The sequence below is a fragment of the Podarcis melisellensis genome (genome assembly GCF_964234715.1).
Source record: "Podarcis melisellensis genome assembly, chromosome: 3".
Taxonomy (NCBI): Eukaryota; Metazoa; Chordata; class Lepidosauria; order Squamata; family Lacertidae; genus Podarcis; species Podarcis melisellensis.
The window spans coordinates 21,085,715-21,106,911 of NC_138530.1; the positions used below are offsets into that span (position 1 = coordinate 21,085,715).

At 45.2% G+C, this 21,197-nt stretch overlaps 1 long non-coding RNA gene across 1 annotated transcript in view; it reads left to right on the forward strand.

Annotated features, from left to right (window-relative positions):
• The window catches only part of LOC309366061, a 36,883-nt gene extending 23,952 nt beyond the window's left edge, over nucleotides 1–12,931 (forward strand). The window contains exons 2-3 of the long non-coding RNA XR_014166454.1: nucleotides 9,766–9,833; nucleotides 11,618–12,931. This is a non-coding gene — a long non-coding RNA (uncharacterized lncRNA). The remainder of the gene's footprint in view (nucleotides 1–9,765; nucleotides 9,834–11,617) is intronic.
• The last annotated feature ends 8,266 nt before the right edge of the window (nucleotides 12,932–21,197 follow it).

Genomic DNA, 21,197 nt, shown 5'->3' on the forward strand with positions numbered 1-21,197 from the left:
TCGCAAATAAACCCCATTGAACTCAATAGGGTTTGCTCTCAGATTAACGTGCATATAGAAAGACTGCTGCCGGGAATCATTATTGACAAGTTCTTTTACAGCAACTTTCTCTGTCCTCTTGAAGAAAAACGTATATTTACGCACTTTAAGCAAACCCATCTCTGCGTGGGCTTATTTTCAATATAAAACTCTGGTAGATCCGACAAAGAACATAATTTCAAAGCAAGCCAAACCACACTCGGGACCTGGAGTTGTGGAGAAAAGTCTGCTACCGTCTGCGTATTATTTATGTAGAAATACCAAGGGGCAGGATCTAGTTCAAATCAATGTCCTTTCCAGGCTGCAACCCTAAATAACACTTATTAGGGAATAAACCCTGTGAAAATCAGTGGGTAAATTGGTTTCGAACGAAGCTCTGAACCTCCGGCCGACTTTGATCCGGAAGATTTAATGCATTGAAAACCATAGAATATTGAATTATTTTTATTATTATTATGGCAAGGCCGGGCCGAGTCTTGACTGAAACTAGGAGGTCTTGCTTCCAACCAGATGTGCAGGGAACTAAGGGTTTGCCTTCCCAGATGTGCAAACAGGGATTCTAGAAGTGTAAAAACCCCCACCTCTGGATATAAACGTGAGGGTTTAGCAAGGAAATACCCCCCCTAATGTGTCGATTTTGCCGTCTTTTTTATTATTAAAAAATGTCTTCTAAAGCTTTTTTTAAAAAAAACAAAACGCAAACCCCCATTTTACTGGCAAGGTATTTCCTCTCCATCTAACTGTAATTAAATTCTTTTGAGGACGTCGGGGAAAAAAGAAAAGGAAAAGGAACCAGGAGCAAAGTATTTCTAAGAAGGAGAACAAAATGAGCTAGTAAACCTGAGCTGGGCAGGTTGGACTGAAAGACGTACTTTTCCAGCAAGTTTCTCCCGCCCTAGATAAAAATGTAGGGGACGGGTTTAGGGTGCAGGCGCTGAAAGGTTTATTTAAGAAGCAGGAAAGCTCAGGGAGAGCTTGAAAGTTATTCCCCATCCCCCCTTTTCTACCTTCATCCTGCATTTGACTTGCTCGCTTTATGGAGAATGGGCAACAGCTGTTACTTTAGGAAAAGTTTTCTTTAAAAAAAAAACAAGAAAAGGGATTAAGGACAGGAAATAGTGACACAAAAGAGTTTCGTTTTAGCGGCGAAAGGCACGGCGCCCCTTTCCTGAATGAAGGTATCGAAATACGTTGGGAAGGACCCCGGGCAAAACTACCCCGGGGTAGGCCTTAAGCTTAATCTTCAAGGAGCTTTTATTCGGCACAACAGGTTTGCGGATCGCTGCCCAAATGCCTCTCATTCCATTCTGCATTTGTATTCATGGCCTAAGAAAACAATGCTTTAACAACAAATAATAATAATAATTTTGCTCTGTTTGGCAAGAGGTTTTGAATGAGTTGTTTTGGGAGGGCAAGAGCACCTTGGTTTCACACTGCGAAAGTTCGCCTGTGGAAGCGAAGTTGCTCTTGCCTCTCGCGTTCAGGAACCGCATTATTTATCTCTCTCATTTCAGAGTTCAAGTGGGCGCATTCCGCTGCAAAAGGCTTCGTTTTTGAAGCTCGGAACTGGCAGCCTCTTTTGGCAGCGAGCCGTCCGCAAGTCCAACCCGACATTACGATGATGCCCGCTCACTCGGGAGTAAGCCCCACTGAATCAAGAGGAAAACGTGTCCAGGATCTGATTTCTAGGCCTCACTCAGTCCTATGGCGCACCTTTCATTAAGTGTGCATAGAACTGAGGCCTAGCGGTCCATTCCAGCTGAGCTGGTGGGTAGAACCGGGCTGCCTGTAGGAGGAAACTAAACTGGAATACAAAAATCAGTGGGGATTTTATTTTGAAGTAAGCCTGGAAAGGCGGTGGAACACGCGGCTTTTTTTTTGGATGGCATATCCCTGTGGATCAGAGTAGTCCATCCTGTGTTTTATTAATTCCTTTTAAAAACCTCATTGGCGTTCATTTGGTAGAAAAGGCAGGGTTTTTACTATTATTATTTTAAGCCCAAAATAAACTCCATTCTGTAAAGGAGAGCAAAACGGGGGACCCGAATGTTCCCCAGCCCTAAGCGGCCTTATGGGCAGATCCCTCCGGCACCCCTGCGCACGCCGATCGGGAATTTACTCCCGAGTAAACGTAGCTGGGATTCGGATTGACTGAAACAGCGAGAGCCGACATGCCGGGTAGATGATGAAACTGGTTTTAAGTTCTCGTCCCCGAAGCGTTGACTCGGCTCTAAGCTCCATTGACTCCCAGGGAAACGGGCTTCCCGAGTGTTACCAGGCGCAGCGGGTCACCCGGATCCGAAACATATCCATTGAAATGGATGAATGGGGTATCCTTCGACGTAATGTGTTTTGGATGAGGTGTTAGTCCTGCAGAGGTCAGCTTGGGGGAGGGAAGAGGTCTCTGTCTCCCTCTTTGTGGTTTTCCTCTTTCTTCAGCCTTCTCGGAAGCGCCGGGCTGCATCCAGCTGCCCTTTAGAAAAAGTGGAGAGAGCGATGCAGTTAGAGGATTTCAGACTCCGGACTTAATGGGCCTCATTTTATTTTATTTTTAATTATTTCAGCATTTCTCAGCCACCCGATCCACCGGGTCTCCCGGTCGCTTGGCAATTTAAAATCAATAAAATAAAAATATAATCATCGGTGCTATAAAACAACTAGCCTATAAACAGAAAAGGCAGTCTTTACGTTAAAAAAAAAAGAAAAGCCCTCTCTTTTGATGAGAGCATAGCTGTCAACGTTTCCCTTTTTTTAAGGGAAATTCCCGTATTCCGAATAGGATTCCTCGCAAGAAAAGGGAAAAGTTGACAGCTATGGATGAGAGCCCACGCTTTTTAGGTGGCAATGTGCATTATTACTTCGCGTACTTCGAAATGCGATTATATTTTTTCTGTGTCTTCGCTGTCACGCCGAAGAACGCGTTTTGCTTTATTTATTATAGCTATTAATTAGTGATTACATTTAGTGGTCTCCTCTCCTCCAAGGACCAAATGTCGGAGTGCATAGTTCTCCCCCCCACCCCCAAATTGCATCTTCACAACAACCCTGGGGTGTTGTTAACGCAGAGAAATAGACCGTCCCAGTGGGGATTTGAACCCAAGTCCTAGCCCAGCTCTCTGACCACTGCACCACACACGGTCTCCGTTTTGGTCCGAAATGACTTTAACCTGATTGTAAGCCCGGCTGAATTCAAGAGGCTTTTGCTTCTGTGCGGACATGGCTTAGGATCGCGCTGCGTTACTCCCACGGCGCGCTTAGCCCCACGCAAACTGGGCGTGGACGTGCAGGCTTCCTCCCGGATCCATTCCCTGTTTATTCGGGGTTCAACTCGTTTGGTTTAAGGCCCCCGATTCCATCTGCGTTAAACCGAGTGAACCATCCGAGAAGGGCGCATAGGATTGCAGACCGATGTGTGGTTGAAGTCTCTCCTCTCTCTCTCTCTCTCTCTCTCTCTCTCTCTCTCTCTCTCTCTCTCTCTCTCTCTCTCTCTCACTCACACACACACACACACACACACACACAGGCGCGCGCACTAACACACATACACGTTTTCCATTTATTTTCCCAACTCCCGTGATTACTAAATTAATAGCAGGCACTAAGACAGATGTCAAAACGTCTCGAAAATGTTTATCTGGGAATAATTGAGAAGGTGGTGGGACGCATTATCTGATGGTGTAATGGAATATGTATGAGGAACAGCTGTTTGAAAGAGGCACCTCCCGTGGCTGCATTAAGTTTGGAGCCTCCCTCGCTTAAACAGGCCTTCCTGGAGGAAAGGCGAGCCAGGCGCTCTCCCACCACTTTGGGGACCTCGCCGTCGGACTGGAGACAGACACCGCTTGCCTCCAGCAGGGCTAGCCGAGCAGAAGCGATTCCTCCCTTGCCAACTGGGGGTCAGCGGGTTAAGGCACGGCTTCCCACGTGCACGTCTGGAGCAAAGAACCCGGGAAGACAAGGGGGGGCATAGACCCTCCTGGGAAAACCAGCGGGGTCCCGTTGTCTCGCTAGCGGCCTCAGGTGGGGATGCGCGCTGGGCAAGACTTGGGCAGCTAGGTTCCCGTCCACTGACCCTGACGCGATTCCTTCCACTCGGTCTGCAGCCGGATCCTATCCACAGTCATTTCGGAATTAAGCTCAAGGGGACTTAACGTCCAAGTGTTTCTCCAGCTTGGGACTGGACTACAACTCCCATCAGCCTGACCACTGGTCCTGCTCGCTGGGGATGATGGGAGTTGTAGTCCAACAACAGCTGGGGACCCAAGTTTGAGGTGTTGTGAGACTGCAGCTCCCATGATCGCTGAACAATTGACCATGCTTGCTGAGGCTGATGGGAACTGGAGCCCAACAACATCCCTGGCATGTAGGATGGAATCCTGATTGCTAGGTCAACGTCTGTAAGAAAGGGTTGGGAAGAACTGCCGTCGACCTTCGGTGCGACTGCAACAGAAATGTTGCACTGCCTGGCTGAACCCCGATGATGCTGGATTATTGTTCTTATTATTTATTAAATTTATATACCACCCTATATCAGTGGCGTAGCGTGGGGGGTGCAGGGGGGACGGCCACACCGGGAGCAACATCTGGGGGTTAGGGGGTGCAAATCCACGGGTTAGGGGGTGCAAATTACTTGCCTTGCCCCGGGTGCTGACAACCCACGCTACGCCACTGCCCTATATATACCCAGCGGTTCACAAAATAAAATTAAAGTATAAAAACACAAAACACACAATCAAAATATAAACAGAAACAGCTGAATAATCCCCCCAATGCATAAAAACAATTTTACAAATTAAAAAACACAATTAAAAAACAGTTTTATTTATGAATTATTGTGATTATAAAATTTGAAAATATATTTTTTTAAAAAATAAATAAAAGAACATAAAGTGCACTCTCTTCTGGGCTGCAGCAATCCTTTTGTAGTTCATCAAGCCCTGCCCTAGGCCTGGTGGAAAGAGGCCGGAGCAGGACCCTCAAACTCTCAGCAGGAGCAGACTACAAATGTCTACACATGACACCTTTAAAGCACAGTGGAGGCATAGTTTTCCCCTCAAAGAATCCTGGGCATCGTAGTTTGCTAAGGGCTGCTGGGAATTGCAGCTCTGTAAGGAGTAAACTATAGCGTCCAGAATTCTTTGGAAGAATGTGCTTCAAACAGGCCTGCAAAAGCATTGTGTGTTTGTAACATTTTAATTGGCTACTTTGTTTTTTCCTTATTTGGTTTATCTATAAATTCTTTTTCTTTTTTTAATCAGAGTCTTCAGAATCTCTCTTTTTCCCCTCCTTCCTCAATTTCTTTTGGGATATGCATTTTGTTGTATAAAAAAACCTCTCATCACCGCCTTACTGGCGTCCCATGCTGTCTGGAGCTCTGTTCCTTGATTTACATTTAATTCAAAATAATCTTTCAATATTTTCTCTGCTTTTTGTAATATGTTTTGATTATCTAATAGATCTTCATTTAACCTCCATCTGAAAGTGGAGCTTTTTTTTGCATTTCTAAAATTAATGAATTATGATCCGATAATGTTCTTGGCAAAATAAGTGATTTTAAAAATTCCTATTTCCAATTCTTTAGAGACCCATATCACATTTATTCTTGCAGTACTTTGCAACTCTGTAAGGAGTAAACTACAGTGCCCAGAATTCTTTGAGAGGAAGAATGCATTTCCGCTGGTGTAGGTTAAAGCCCATTCAAAGCACATTCTCCATCGCCCCCAAAAAGAATTCTGGGCACTCCAAGCCACATATAAAGCACGTGCATTTCCCCCAAAGAATCCCTGGAGTCGTGGTTTGTTAAGGATGCTGGGAATTGTAGCTCTGTAATGGGGAAAATTGCAGTTCCCAGGATTTAAATGCACATTGGATGTAGTTTAAAGGTGTGGTGTGGATCTGCCCTAAGTTGTTTGCTTGTTTGTTTGTTTGTTGTTGTCGTTTAGTCATTTAGTCCTGTCGGACTCTTCATGAACCCCTGGACCAGAGCATGCCAGGCACTCCTGTCTTCCACTGCCTCCCGCAGTTTGGTCAAACTCATGCTGGTAGCTTCAAGAACACTGTCCAACCATCTCGTCCTCTGTCGTCCCCTTCTCCTTGTGCCCTCCATCTTTCCCAACATCAGGGTCTTTTTCAGGGAGTCTTCTCATCTCATGAGGTGGCCAACGTATTGGAGCCTCAGCTTCACGATCTGTCCTTCCAGTGAACACTCAGGACTGATTTCCTTAAGAATGGATAAGTTTGATCTTCTCAGGATGTTCGTTCTGGCATTAATGGGCATCAACACCCACTCCACTTGCTTCAAAATGTGACAAGCCATCCTTGCGGGGGGCAGGGAGTGGGGGTTCTGGACTCCTCCCCCAATGCCCTTCCTCAATAACAGCTTTGTTCAGAAGCTGGAATTAGGAGACATGGAGCTTCTGGGTTAGGCAGTTGTTCTTCCATGGGAGCAGATATTCTCCACTCCCACCCATTGAGAAAGGCAGATCGCATTGCTTCCTAGAGCTGAGAGTATTGCAGGGGTTGGTCTAGATGACCCTTGGGATCCCCTTTGAACTCTATGGATAACCCCTTACTGGGTGAATGACCTGTCAGAGGGCTGACAGGATACTTTGTAGGCGGAGGTTACAGAGGTGGATCACAACCACCTTGCAGTGTACTAGCCCTCCTTTCCCATAGGGATCCAGATAGGGTCCAAGGTGCAAATTACACCAGATTCACTGAAAAGGTGACCTTGGGCTGAGATGAGAGTGGCTACTCTTGTTTCTCTGAACAGTTCTATGGTACGCAGAAATCCCACAGGCCATTGCATTTCTGCACATCCGAACTGGGAAAGGATTTGTCTGTTGAACATATGCCTGTTGTCAGCTTTCGAAAGCATAGGAGATAAGGGAGACTGTAGGCCATCAATATGTGTAAAGGGACCCCTGACCATTAGGTCCAGTCGTGACCGACTCTGGGGTTGCAGCGCTCATCTCTCTTTATTGGCCGAGGGAGCCGGCATACAGCTCATGTGGCCAGCAGCTTCTGGTGAACCAGAGGAGTGCACGGAAACGCCGTTTACCTTCCCGCCGGAGTGGTACTTATTTATCTACTTGCACTTTGAAGTGCTTTCGAACTGCTAGGTGGGCAGGAGCAGGGACCGAGCAACTGGAGCTCACCCTGTTGCGGGGATTCGAACCTCTGACCTTCTGATCGGCAAGTCCTAGGCTCTGTGGTTTAACCCACAGCGCCACCCGCATCCCTATCTATACATGTACGGAAAGCGTGGGGGGTGCAGGGGGGGCCGGCCGCACCGGGCGCAACATCTGGGGGTTAGGGTTGGGGGTGCAAATCCACGGGTTAGGGGGCGCAAATCCATGGGTTAGGGGGTGCAAATTACTTGCCTTGCCCCGGGTGCTGACAACCACGCTACGCCACTGTTCAGCGTGCATCCCTGCTCCCCAAAGAATCCTGGGAACTGTAGTTCGCGCTGGGAGTCTTAGCTTGTGAAGAGTGAACTACAGGATGAGTGTGCGCTTTAAAGGTACGGTCTATAAAGCGCATCTAAGACCCCAAACGGCTTCCACCTGCTCCTTCCCTCCAGCTCAACAGAAGATGGAGGAATGAAAAAGATGGACCTCTGGGTCAAAAGGGGCCGATGGCATGAATCCCAAGCCCCCAGCTTTAGAAATTAACCCCCCCCCGTCCGCCCAATTGCGCTTTTCAGTCCAGATGATCGGGGAGTGGCGAGGACGTGCGTAACCCCATCGGGGCATCTAAGAACAAGATCTAAGAACAGGAGGAGCCCAGTCTTGGCTGGCGTCCAAGCAGAGAGCCCAACGCCCGACGGAGACAGTGGGAAGCCCTCCCAGGTCCACGGGGAGGCCGTCGGTTCACCAGGGGGTTAGGCACCTCCTCCTTCCTCCTCGACCTCCTTTGTGTGCTCCCTTTGGGGACCCTGCTTCCTTCCTCCCGGAGGACGTGCCCGGCTCTCTTCCCCTCCCTTGCGCTCCCCGCCCTTCTCACGCCAGCGCGGCCTTGTTTGTTTTTCCAGTTTCCCCCCCGACGGCCCAAAAGGAGAAAACAAGCGCGGTGGTGGCGTCACCGGCCGGCCACCTCCTCCTGCTGCCCTCGGCCCGCTCTGCGAGGGCAGCGAAAGAGAGAGAGCGCCGTCCAGGGATTGTTTGGGGAGGATGGAGGCCACGCTGCCCGCCCAAGTTCATCTAAAAGTAGACGGGCTCGACCTTTGAAGAAGGGGCAAAATAACAAGCAGAGTTCATGACCAAGCCAGGCGGTCATCTCTCACGTCTCCTCCCGGGTCTTGGGTCCTTCTCTGGCTTTCTTTAGATCGGCGGCGCTAAGATGAATTGTTTGGCTCAACCTCCAACTCACCCCCCTCCTGTTCTTAGATGCCCCCACCACCACCACCCCCGACGGAAAGGGACGCCGGCAGCGGGAAAGGACAGCTCAAGAGTTCAGCACGTCAATCTTCAGGAGATCAAACACCAGAGGCAAGACGGCCACTCCCTAGCAAATCTCCCTCCCTCTCCCTTTCCGTCTCCCTCACCCACACCAGCAGGGGTGCCAACTTGAATAAAACAGGGGGGGCTGCTAAGCCCTGCCCTGCACAATCGATCCCATGATGCTGTGCATGCACACCATTTGAATGGCAATGCCCATCAACTTTTTTGGGAGGGTGGCCCCTTCAAATATTTTATTGGGGCAAAATCTAAGCCCCCTAGGGCTGCCAGCCAGGGTGACTATGCTCTACCTCTGCTGTCCATGGCATCATTTACTCATTCATTCATTCCATTTCATTTCATTTCTATCCCCACTCTCCTTTGTTTTTAAGCAGAGGTCGAATGGCTATCTGTCATGTATGATCTAGCATTGCAGGGGGTTGGACTAGATGACCCGCAGAGTCCTCTAGTCCAGCTCTTAGGTTTCTATGATTCCATCAAGAGCTCAAGGTGCTTATCTGACTTCACTTTATGCTATCAACAACCCTGTGAAGCAGGTTAGGCAGATTGTAATTGGCCCAAAGTCACCCAGTAAGATTCATGAGTGGGGGACTGGAAACTGCCCACCTCCAGTCCACCTCCCACATCTTGGGCCAACACTCTAACCATCACAATACACTAGCTTTCAGTGGGCCCCTGAATCACAAGTGGGGACAGCACTGCTGTGCTCAGGTCCTCCTTTGGGGCATCTGGTCTGGTTGGCCAATGTGAGAACAGGATTCTGGACAAGAGGTGCCATTGGACTGATTCAGCAGGACCATTTCGTTCCTTTGTTCTTCCTTCCTTCCTTCCTTCCTGATACAAGAAAAATAATAATTATCTCCACCCCATTCAGACACAGTCCTACCATCACCTAGGAGGCAGTCCAGGCCTGAAATAGATTTGCCAGTTACAAAAATATGAACAGTTTTTATTTCGTTTCTTCTTTTTTTGAAAAAAGGGGGGGGATATATTGCCAGAAACAACAAACAGATAGTCCCTCCAGTTCCAGGGCTGCTATCATGTTCATCTTCTCTCTTTATAGCAGCTCCTCTCCACACCCAAAGGATGTTTACCCAGGAATAAATCCCACTGAGTTCAAGGGGACTCCCTTGTAAATGTGGAAGTCTATACAAACTCCCGCAGAAGCAAAGCCTTGTTGGAGACAATGTGACTTCTGAATAAAGGTGTTTAGGGTTGTCGTGCACAAGGCTATATTATATTGTTATTTTATTTCTTCATCTTTCAGGAAGGTGGAACTGGAGTTGTTGTTTTAACATTGCAGCATGGCGAACACTTTTCGTCAACAACCTTTAAGTATCTTTTTGATGTATTTTGAATTTTGCATTGTAAGCTGATTTGAGGCGTTTTATGCCATAAGTGAGGGACGCGGGTGGCACTGTGGGTTAAACCACAGAGCCTAGGGCTTGCTGATCAGAGGATCGGCAGTTCGAATCCCCACGACGGGGTGAGCTCCTGTTACCGGGCCTTCTCCTGCCAACCTAGCAGTTCGAAAGCACGTCAAAGTGCAAGTAGATAAATAGGTATCACTCCAGCGGGAAGATAAACGGTGTTTCCGTGCGCTGCTCTGGTTCGCCAGAAGGGGCTTAGTCATGCTGGCCACATGACCCGGAAGCTGTACACCGGCTTCCTCAGCCAATAAAGCGAGATGAGTGCTGCAACCCCAGAGTCAACCACAGCTGGACCTAATGGTCAGTGGTCCCCTTATCTTTACCTTATGCCATAAGTGACAAATAAATGCAGAAAATAATAAATATTATTTAGGCTTTCTTTAAATAAGAAGGATATTAATAGGATGGCTCTTTGGGGGCAGGGAAAGATAATGCTATTTCATTTTCTCCATTCATAATCCCTTCCTCTTCCTTGACTGTAGGAACTGAGATCTGTTTCCCCAGCCCTTAGTCCCCTTTACACATAGCTCTTTGAGGTTTGGTGATGGTCAAGCTTCATTCCATGTGCTTCTGGTATGTCCCTGCCCTTAATCCACGGAGATAATAATTTCTTAAAAAAAAATAATTCAAAATTAAAACAAGACATATTATCCAAAAACATATCATCCTTGTTTCCCCCCCCCCATTTTTCCTCCCTCCCCCTCTCCCACACAACCCCCCCCCGCCCCCACCCCCCACTTCCCTCAGTTCCAGTCTTTGGTTTCTCTGAGACTGCTGTTTTCTGCATGTGTTGTATAGATCCTCAAACTATTTAGCTGATTATTATCAATAAAAAGTTTGTGAATGTTTATTCAAAACCTGCCAAGGAGTCCAGTTCGCTTTGTTGCGTCTTCAGATACTTTGTAAAGGGTTCCCATTCATCCTTAAAGTCACAGTTATCCTTGTCCCTTAGTTTATATGTCAGTTTTGCCAGTTCTGCATAATCCATCAATTTTTCTTGCCATGATTCTTTAGTTGGGGTGTCTTCAGTCTTACATCCTTGTGCTACCAGAACTCTCGCGGCCGTTGTCGCATACATGAAGATGTTCTTCAGCTTTTTTTTTGCAGGTCTTTCCCTACAATCCCTAATAAAAATGCCTCGGGAGATAATAATTTCTAAATGATTCGAGTTTCATCAAGTTTGAGGGCTGAGAAGCAACTGAACCTCTCCTGCCTGGACATTTAGAGGCAGATAGGACCACTTGCCTTTCCTCCATGGAAGCTTCAGATTGCAAATGCTGGTGTTGTTGCCCTCAGGTCTTCCTTGCAAGCTTCCCCAAAGCATCTGATTTACTACGTTGAGAACAGGAAGCTGAACTAGATGGGCCTTTGGCCTGATCCAGCTTGCAGGGTAACATCTTTATTCATTTTTAGGTACCAGGCAAAAACTCGCCTCCCTCAGGCTTTTGACTCTTCATCTGAATACTGTAGTTTCAAGTCCTTGTGGCCCTTTTCAGTAGATCAGGTTCTGTAGGAGCCGCCTTTTATATGTATAGATGTGATTTTAAAGGGCTTTGTCTGTTTGTTTTAATTGGTTTTGTGAATCATGCAAAATGCTGCATAACAAAAATATCTTACTCTGTACACTTGTAATTATGTACTTTTTATCTTTCAATAAGGATAACAACAACAACAACAACAATGGCATAGAGTAGTTTTCTGGAGTTCAGATTCCTCCCCCAAATCTAATTACTGCCAGCAGAGAAGTGTCCATATTTGGACATGGAAAAACACGCACAACCTAAACAAATGAACCAGCCTCAAAGGTAACCTAATCCAATCCCCCGTTGACGCAGAATATCTAGTGCTATAGTATCTGGATAGCTCTGTTCCACCATGAATAGCTCATAATGTCAGGAATTTCTCCCTACTGCATAGGCTAAAACCCTTTCCCTTGTCATTTGAACCCATTGGTTTGGTGTCCTACCCTCGAGAGCAACAGAGAACAAATATGCACTATCATCTATGAGGGAGCATTTCAAACATTTGAAGATGACGGTCATGTCACCTCTTAGTTGTCTCTTCTCCAGGTTAAGCATTTCCAGCTCATTCAGCCTTTATTCAATGGACTTGGTTTTCAGGCACTTCACCATCTTTTGCTCTCTGCATAGCCAGGCTGGGTCAGGTAAGGTTATCTAATCAGCTTCATAATTAGGTGGGCCCTTGAAGCTCAGATGTCCAGATCCAACCCTAGCCATTATACCACACAGGGCATGTCCTTAGTATCAGATGCTGCTGTAACAAGTGGATGGAGATGTTCCTGAAGGCCACGCTGGATCTGCAAGCACTGATATATTCTGTTTTTCCCCACTAAGTGTTGGAATTGTTGGGATTCAACTCAGCTTGCACTGCAAATGAGAAGGGTATCTAGACCTTCAACCTTCCTAGACTGCCATTTTTGTGCTGATGTGTTAGAATGATACTCTAAGGTTGCTGACCTCATTTCCTACTTCCGGCTACTTCATCCTCATCTTGGAAGAGGAGACATCTTTTTCGGGAATCTCGTGCTTCTGACAAAATGCAAGCATGGCTCTTTGTATCTCCACCTCAGGAACTTTCCTATCAAGTATGTATTTCCTTTAATAAACTTAGCTCTCTTATTTTTACTGCGCTCCGAGTCTCAGTGTGATTATCTGAAGGATAAAGTGTGCTCCTCCAGCACAGATTTTCTGTTCCATTAATTTTCCAAGTTAACTCCAAACACTACCACCAAGTCCTGCACAGAGCAGACCCATTGAAATTAATGGGCCTAAGTTCATCATGTCCACTGATTCCAATGGGTCCCTTATGAGCAACACTAACATTGGATACAACCCAGTGTGAGCTGTGAATCAGAAAACTTAGGTTTGAAACCCTTTGTGCATTTATCTGGCGGTAAGCCCCATTGAACAGGGACGTGGGTGGCACTGTGGGTTAAACCACAGAGCCTAGGATTGCTGATCAGATGGTCGGCGGTTCGAATCCCTGCGACGGGGTGAGCTCCCATTGCTCTGTCCCAGCTCCTGTGAACCTGGCAGTTCAAAAGCACATCAAAGTGCAAGACTCACTTTTTCCCTCCTAAAAAGTAAGGGGAAATGTGTGTGCGTCTTATGGAGTGAATGCAGGCTGCGCAGCTATCCCAGAAGCCAGAACAGCAAGAGGGATTGCTGCTTTCACTGCACAGCGATCCCTCTTGCTGTTCTGGCTTCTGAGATTCAGAATATTTTTTTTCTTGTTTTCCTCCTCCAAAAACTAGGTGCGTCTTGTGGTCTGGTGCGTTTTATACAGCAAAAAATACGGTAGATAAATAGGTACCACTCCAGTGGGAAGGTAAATGGCGTTTCTGTGCGCTGCTCTGGTTTGCCAGAAGCGGCTTCGTCATGCTGGCCACATGACCCGGAAGCTGTACGCCGGCTCCCTCGGCCAATAAAGCGAGATGAGCGCCGCAACCCCAGAGTCAGCCACGACTGGATCTAATGGTCAGGGGTTCCTTTACCTTTACCTTTAAGCCCCATTGAACACAGTGGGACTTCAACATCATCCCACCCAACCAACTGCAATAAGGGAATGAGGATTTTGCCCTCTAATTACAAGGAGGATGTTAGAATGTCTGAGATACATGCAACACCTCAAATACCTTGATGTGCCAGATAAACAGCAAGTGCTATAGTTTTCAGTGGAGGTAGTGATGATGATATCCCACATTGCCTTTTTGGAGAGGTACAAATACACGCATTATCCACAGCCCAATTAAGCAAAAGTACTTGGATTAAAGAAGATTAGTATACCCTGATCCCAGGCAGCTTGTTAACTTAGTTTATCCCTTAGGGTTTTCCCAACTTACCTTACGCAATTTTATACAGGTTTTTGGCTGGGGAAAACTCCTGCCACAGTAAAATAGGAGTCTGTATGGCATTTCCCCCTCCTTCTTGCTCCAGATGTCATGCGGCTACACACACCGGAGGAAGTGGAGAGGTGCAAAGGAATGACTTGATGGCCCTACCATTTGACAGAGTAAGGCAACTGCCTATGTACCCCCTAAACTTGTCTGCTGGCCTCAGGTAGGGTGAAAGACATGGCCAGTGGAGGCTGGTTGGCTCTACCTCTCGTTGAAAGTGGCTTCATCTATCGTTGGTCTCCCTGCTTTCCACCCCACCAGTCCCAATAGGCCCCAGCCACCACCAACGCTACCTCATTACCTACCGCCAAGTCAGCCACCTTCTGTGCATGGAACTGGGAAAAGGGGAGCCATCTTGTCCTTTGCCTCAGGTGGCAAAATGCCTTGGCCACCCTCCACAAACCTCCCTTATCGTTGTGCATTATCTGATTGCAGCCGCATCTTAATTTCTATTTTCTTCCCACATTGTTGGAACATATTTTCCTGTCAGCCAGATAACTCCCAAATAGCACACATCACCTGAGGAAAACACTTTAACAACCTCCATTAAGGCCAGCCTTGTTTTAGCTCTTGAAGTTCGCAACAGTTTTTACATGTTACAAGACAGCCCTTTGGAAATGCCCAAGCTTACACACACACACACACACACACACACACACACACACACACACCATGAGCACTAGAAATGTGCCTTTAGCCAATGCCTGCACAATATGTACTGGTTGTATCTGAGTTATTATTAACATTTCCCTCCCTTTGCACCTAATCCCTTATGCCTTTTATTATAATCCCACACATTACAGTTAATCTGTAATGATACTGCTTCAGAGGGACCTGTTGCTCACAGTGATGGTAATTTGTAACCTTGGTAACAATTTAAATAATGAATCTAACAATGATGTCTACCGTATTTCTACAGTAGGAGGAGCCTAAGAATTATTGCTTCTGTAAGAGAATGAATTTAAAGAAAACATCAAAGGCGGATTCGACATTCTGAGTAGCTAGAATTTCATCATTTTTATTGGTTTTTTCCCCAGGATTGACATTGGATTAATGTGTGTTTAGGTGATTGGCTGGCTTCCTTTGAGTAGATTAATATATCCAAGAATATACATATAACCAACTATATATATATACATATATCTATAAATTACAAATTTAATATATTACAAAAGTATTACTGTATATCTATAAAAGTTAGTGAACTACTATATTTCTCTCTATAAGTGTGTGTTATCTATCTATCCAAACATTTACTATTTATCTATTTCATAAACTCTATATACCACTTGATTGCAGAAAAAACTTCAAAGCAATTTTTAAGAAATGATAAAATAATAAATTCACCGCTAAAAAATTACAGCTATAATTTGAAACATACATGAAGAGAAAACCACAACAGACTAAAACAAGTTAAAACCAGTATACCTGAAGGAGCGTCTCCACTCCTATCGTTCTGCCCAGACACTGAGGTCCAGTGCCGAGGGCCTTCTGGCGGTTCCCTCGCTGCGCGAAGCCAGATTACAGGAAACCAGGCAGAGAGGGCCTTCTCAGTAGTGGCACCCGCCCTGTGGAACGCCCTCCCACCAGATGTTAAAGAGAAAAACAACTACCAGACTTTTAGAAGATATCTGAAGGCAGCCCTGTTTAGGGAAGCTTTTACTGTTTAATAGACTCTTGTATTTTAATATTCTGTTGGAAGCCGCCCAGAGTGGCTGGGGAAACCCAGCCAGATGGGCAGGGTATAAATAAATTATTATTATTATTATTATTATTATTATTATTATTATTATTATGAACATCTGGGTAGGCTGGATAGGTATGCAAGTGGCTGGTGCCCCTGCTCACTTCACTCAATAACCCCCCTACCCCCACCTCACAATCCAACTCCTTGCCAAAGCCTCCTCCCCTTACTTTGAGCTGAAGTCCCTTCCCTTTACTCCTTGCCCAAGCCCCCCTCCCATTAACCCCCATCTCCATTCTCCTCGCCACAGTTTGGCAGCTTGCCCATACCATTGTATCACCCTCTCGCTCAACCTGCCCTGTTGCCACAAGCCCAGCTCACTTCCCCGCACTGCCAGCCTCCCTCTCGTTCAACTCAACTGCTGCCATAAGAACAGCTTCACCCCACTTTTGAAGCCTGGCCCACCTTGGAAGGTCACAAGCTAACAGGAAGTCAGACAGGCACCACTGAACTCCATGAGATGTTCACCCATGTGTCCTTTTCCAGTTCTACCGCATTTCAGTATGTGTTGTTCAGGATGACTTCCCAGTGGATGGGACCCAGAGCTGAAAGCACTGATAATTTTTACCAGGAAATATCCCATGGGAAAACCTATCCCAGACTAGTCTTTAAGGTGCTGGTTTTGACCTTTAAAGCCCTATGCGGCCTAGGACCCACGTACCTACGGGACCGCCTCTCCTGGTATGCCCTACGGAGGACCTTAAGGAGCACAAATAATAATACTTTGGAGGTCCCAAGCCGTAAGATGGTTAGATTGGTCTCAACTAGGGCCAGGACCTTTTCAGTACTCGCCCCGACTTGGTGGAACACTCTGTCACAAGAGACTAGGGCCCTGCGGGACTTGACATCTTTCCACAGGGCCTGCAAGACAGAGCTGTTCCGCCTGGCCTTTTAGTTTGGACTCAGTCTGACCCTTATGTTTTCCCTCCCCTTATGGTTTTGATCCATGGGTTACTTTTAAAATGAGGCTGCATTTTAAATTGCATTTTAACCTGTATTATAAATTGTTTCCCCCCCCATTATGTTTTTATTGTAATTTTACTGGTGTTAGCCGCCCTGAGTCCAGCTCTGGCCGGGGAAGGCGGGGTATAAATAAAATTTATTATTATATTTTGCTAGGAAATTACTACTTCTGGGGTTACATACAGGGGCAGCCCATCTCATTTCGCCACCTGAGGCAAACCAGGGTGTTGCTGTCTCCATCGCTCCTTGCTCCCTCGAAGCCTTGTTCACGGGGTTGGCATGGCTATCTCATGCGATTTCATGAGAGTTCTGTGAGATATTGCTGGAAGTTACACTCCCCCAACCCTAGTTGGGTGGGTGGGGTACCTGTGGGGACTTTGTCCCACAGTACTCTGCCGCCTGAGGCAGGCTGCTTTACTCCACCTCATACATGGGCCAGCCCTGGAGAGAGAGATATGTAATACCTTCACACGGCTTCAATGAAAATATGTCTCTGCTTGTGGAGATAACTTTGGGAATCTACACCTGAGCATAAAAGGCACAGGAACAGTACAAAAACAGGCACATACTCCTGAACAACTCCCACAGAAGTACCTAATGCTGCTTACTCTTGTTCCTGTGAATGGAGTCTTTGTTTATCTTTACAAAGCCTGTGCATTATTTTAATCAACGGTAATATTTGCAAACTCCCGAGAAGAATGCCATCAAGTTGCATGTTAGGGGAAATACTGGTAAATGCATTATTGTCCCAGGTTCCCTCCCAGAGAATATTTTACCTTTACTTGGGAAATATCCCAGGCTAAGTACTACTTAGAAACCCTGATGAATGGTGCTAACACCAAATCTACCATTAGCCCTTCTGCATGAGCTTTCTCCATTATTAAAGCTAACAAAAAATTGCTCACAAGCTGAAAGCCAAATTAAATGTAATTGCTTTTATTTATCTATTGCTTTTATATCATTAAAATATTTTTAGTTACATTTTATAAAATAGCATCCACTCTGATTATTACCTGCCATATCTGTTGAGCCACTTCCTGTGTATTCAGAACCACAACATTAGCGATTATGTGGGCTGTTAGAGGGGGAGAGGTGTATTTTCTATATTGTATCTGTCAAGATATGTTACATTCCCCATTAACAAAAACATTATTCCTGTTGAAGCAGCTATGAAGCGTATCTTTCATGAGCACTTTATTAATAATCAATAGTTGTCAAAAAATTAGATATACACAGATTTAAGATGCAAAGGAGTACGAGGGAAAAAAATCCCAAGGAAACAGAACAGTTGAATTGAGGCAGAACTCTTGTCTTCCCCTCTTTTTTAAAAAATAAAACAAATTTATGGAATGAAAAACTGAGCTATTAAGTGTCTTTAAAGATGGCTTTGTTGATTTAATTATACCGTAGTTATTTTATAAATATGTTTCAAAGGAAGTGTGCCATATTGAATGCCAATGAGGCCTAAAAAATGAAAACACAAAAAGGCAATGCATACAAAATTTTAGTCATTAGTATTCCCGTTTTTATTATTATTATTATTATTACAAACCAATGGATGCTATTAACAGACAAGAATGGCTGGTTAGCTAGCATTACAGTGTTTGGCCATTTAAATTAAAAATACACAGTATGGTTTTTGTTCTGCACCCCGTTCATATGACACTTTATTCCTCTATTTGGAAAGTGAAACATACACAATCACCATCCAACAAAGAACACAGCTACCACTGGCCAAGGATCTGGGCACAATCTGCATACAGAGAGTTTTGATGTACAGGAGGAGCTGCCTCGCTAATGTCAGTGGAGGGAGACTCATTCATGCAAAGGCTGTATGCACCCTGCCATTGAAACAAATGACTTTACATTGGTACCTCTGGTTGCGAACAGGATCCATTCCGGAGGCCCGTTCGAAACATGAAAAGAGTGCAACCCGCAGCGGCATGTCTGCGCACACACAGGTTGTTGTTCACCGCTTCTGCGCATGCACATGACATCATTTTGCGCTACTGCACATGAATAAGCAGTGAAACCCGGAAGTAACCCTTTCCGGTACTTCTGGGTCGCCGCGGGACGTAACCTGAAAGAACATAACATGAAGCGGACGTAATATGAGGTATGACTGTATAGCTAGGGAAGCATGTTTTGTGTATGGCAGATCCCATAAAGGTGGCAAATTGATGAATAATGGTGCATGCTCGCCTTGTTAGACAATATAACAACAAGCCAACAAATGTTTTATTTATATAATTTGTATACCTTCGGTATGTATACTCATGCCTTCGGATGAGTCATGCATATTAAAAAACAGCAACCCAGCAAGCATAAAAATAAATGTTAACAAAGTACTTGGATAGCTCAGTTGGTTAGAGCGCTAGTGCTGATAATACCAAGGTTGTAGGTTCAATCCCAATATGGGGCAGCTGCATATTCCTGCATTGCAGGGGGTTGGACTAGATGATCCTCAGGGTCCCTTCCAACTCTACAGTTCTATGATTACAGTGGTACCTCGCAAGACGAAATTAATTCGTTCTGCGAGTTTCTTCGTCTTGCAGATTTTTCGTCTTGCGAAGCACGGACGCACCCTGGTATTAACGGTTTTAAGAAAAAGGAAACAAACTCGCAAGACGTTTCATCTTGCGAAGCAAGCCCATAGGGAAAATCGTCTTGTGAAGCAACTCAAAAAACGAAAAACTCTTTCGTCTTGCGAGTTTTTCGTCTTCCGAGGCATTCATCTTGCGAGGTACCACTGTATAACTCTTGGCCAAATGGTGTGTTGGCACTTTGGCCGCTCCTCTCCCAGTGTCTACTTAGCCTCACGGCCAACTGAAGTCCGCAATTTGCTGCCTTAGAATAATTAAATTCCACTCAGGTTTTGCAACATCAAATGACTGAGACCTGATTAGGATACTTTTTTCATTAGTTTTGTGGAATCTTGTGCTCCACACTAGTTGATCTGGACTAAATGCAATCCCCAGATCCCCAGGTCCTATGCTAGAAAGGAGGAAATTGCTAATCTTTCTTTTTTTTTTTAAATGTAAGTTGTCCCTAAGGTCAGCCATGTCTGAGGAATGGGAAGTGGCCAATGCAAAACACTTTTTATAAGAGAATCCAGACAGATTTTGAAAATTGCAAGGGTGGTTAGCCTAATGTCTGTTCCTGAAAAATTGATGGAAGGAAATATTAAACATAAAATAAGGAAGCATATGGACCACCACTGAACTCATCAATCAATAGCCATGCAGACAAAAATTTGCTCTTACGGAAGAGATGAAAGTGTGGAGGGTGTGGTCGGATAAAAATAAAAGCATAATGATTGGTTTGTTGCACCTCCAACCAGTAGATGGTGCTATACTATTTCCTTCCTGTTCATTTTTTCTGTACGCTGTCGACTTGTTCTGTTCCGAGATAATGTGTGTGCTGCTAGGGTGGCTTAACACAGTGATTTAATAAAGCTATTTCTTTGAGCAAGTAGGAATGAAATGTAATGTTTTAACCCCACAATGCATTGCAAAGAGGTCTCCTATATTCTCTGACGCCTCTTAAGGCTATGGGGCAGGAGAGAGGTTCGAATGAAAAGCTTCATCTATCAAGTTTAACAACTTCTCTGGTGTAACTTCTGAGCACGCTCATTGCTTATTCATGTAGAAACGCGTCCGCCCAGCTTGCTCTGCTTGGTTTCCCTACTCCTCTTTGTTGGTTCATGAGGCTCTTATGGTAGCAGCAAATGGCTTCTCAAGTGACATTTGCTGACATTCAGGGGAGTGTATTTATCAGCTTTCTTCAGCTCACCTCTATACATGCAATCCATTTTATTTGTGTTCTTCATAGCAACCTCCTTTTTTCTATCCATGCCCTGAAAATGATAAATGGCGAGATGGCAAATTTCCCTAGCTACACTAAAATGTCACTGTGAAGGGGGGAAGGAAGACGGGGGGAAAAAACCCTTTAATGGACTAAGTGTAGCGTTTCAGGTTGTAACTTGTCAAGACGCTGAGAAATTCTAGAGTTTCTCCTTAATCCACAGTTCTTTGGAACCACACTAGTGTAGGCAGAGAAGCTAATTACAAGTTACACCAGTCAGAGCTGGACAAGCAATAAACCAAGTGGAAAACATTTCACGGCAGCTAATTTTATATCTCAATCTCTGCATTCTCAACACTCTGCTACTCCATTCCCCAACAGAGCAAATGCCCAGTGTGTTTACCTGTGTTCTAATTATATGTGTTCATATAATTTATTGGATTCTTAATTACTTTGTTTCTAATTATCACCAAACCTTTCCTTTCTTGCTTTCTTTAATTACTGTTATTCTTTCGTCTCACTGTTACGCCTAGAGGCCTCTGCGCAAAATTGGGCCCTTTCGTGAAATGCGTCGAAAAGGCACAGTTGCCCTCAACAATGATCCTGTATTATGAATGGATTAAAGGAGGAAAGAAGACTATTATCTCTATCATACAAACCCTACAAGCACTTTGTTTGCGGAAGAACAGTTCATTTCACTGCTGGGATGAACATTTTGAAAGTTATTGCTATTGATAATTCTGCATGCAGATCCACAGCTGGGTCAACCCAAATGTCACAAAAGAGCGTGCAAGTTTTCACATTCTCCAGAACTCTTTATCTAACTGTGTGCCAAGTTGTTT